The 1479-nt window shown below is 43.5% G+C and overlaps 1 pseudogene; it reads right to left on the bottom strand.

Annotated features, from left to right (window-relative positions):
• Positions 1-239: 239 nt before the first annotated feature.
• Positions 240-1240, bottom strand: LOC140713211 (histone-lysine N-methyltransferase SETMAR-like; annotated as a pseudogene).
• Positions 1241-1479: the final 239 nt, after the last annotated feature.

Here is a 1479-nt window from a genome sequence, read left to right as displayed (position 1 = left end):
TTCAGACAGAAGAGGCTTTAAACTAATCAACAGTACAACTGTATTCCAATGTTGAAACTGTAACTAAACTACATTAGGCCTGAGGCTGCCTCCCTATTGTGGGTTACCCCCTAACTTAACACTTAAAGGACCTGACAGCCTAATGTAGTAGAGTGCTTTTCTATTTGGTTGGTGCAAAAGTAATTGTGGTTTGGACCATGAATTTTATATCACTGCAACTTGGCCCAAACACATCTTTATTAATCAAAATAGGAACCATTACAATCAACACATTTTTGCCAATGAGAAATAAGTTTGTTTATTCCTGTAGCATAAAAATCCTAGATTAGGGATTCAGCAAACTCTTGGAAAGCATTTTCTGCATCCTGCTGGTTGTGGAAGTGTTTTCCCTGCAAAAAGTTGTCAAGATGCTTGAAGACATAGTAGTCAGTTGGCGAGGGGTCAGGTAAATAGTGAGGGAAAACTTTGTAACCCAATTCGTTCAACTTTTGAAGCACTGGTTGTGCCACGTGTGGTTGGGCGTTGTCATGGAGAAGAATTAGGCCCTTTCTGATGACCAATGCTGGCTGCAGGCATTGCAGTTTTCAGTGCGTCTCATCGATCTGCTGAGGATACTTCTCAGAAGTAATGGTTTCATTGGGATTCAGAAAGCTGTAGTGGGTCAGACCGGCAGCAGGCCACCACACAGTGACCATGACCTTTTTTAGTGCAAGTTTGCCTTTGAGAAGTGCTTTGGATCTTCTTCTTGGTTCAATCATGGAGCTGCTCATTCTTGGTTGTCGTATAAAATCCACTTTTCGTCACATGTCACAATCCGATTGAGAAATGGTTCATTATTGTTGCACAGAATAAGAGAAAACAACACTTCAAAATGACAATTTTTTAAAATTTCCCTCAGCTCGTGAGGCACCCACTTACAGAGCTTTTTCACCTTTCCAATTTGCTTCAAATGCCGAATGACTGTAGAATGGCTGATGTTGGGTTCTTCAGCAACTTCTCACGTAGTTGTAAGAGGATCAGCTTCGGTGATTGCTCTCAGCTGGTCGTCGTCAACTTCCACTAGCCAGCCACTATACTCCTCATCTTCAAGGCTCTCATCTCCTTTGCAAAACTTTTTGAACCTCTGCTGCACTGTACATTTGTTAGCAGTTCCTGGACCAAATGCGTTGTTGATGTTCCGACCCATTTTGAACTCGCATAAGAATATCGCACAAATTTGCTTTTTGGCACGGTGGCTCATGCCTGTAATCCCAGCACTTTGGGAGGCTGAGGTGGATGGATCACGAGGTCAGGAGTTTGAGACCAGCCTGGCCAATATGGTGAAACTCCATCTCCATTAAAAATACAAAAATTAGCTGGGTGTGGTGGTGCATGCCTGTAGTCCCAGCTACTTTGGAGACTGAGGCAGAAGAATTGCTTGAACTCAAGAGGCAGAGGTTGCAGTGAGCAGAGATCGTGCCACTGCACTCCAGCCTGGAT

Source organism: Chlorocebus sabaeus, chromosome 13, assembly GCF_047675955.1.
Source record: "Chlorocebus sabaeus isolate Y175 chromosome 13, mChlSab1.0.hap1, whole genome shotgun sequence".
Lineage (NCBI taxonomy): Eukaryota > Metazoa > Chordata > Mammalia > Primates > Cercopithecidae > Chlorocebus > Chlorocebus sabaeus.
Note: the sequence above shows the minus strand (reverse complement) of the source record. Positions and strands in the feature narration are given on the sequence as shown.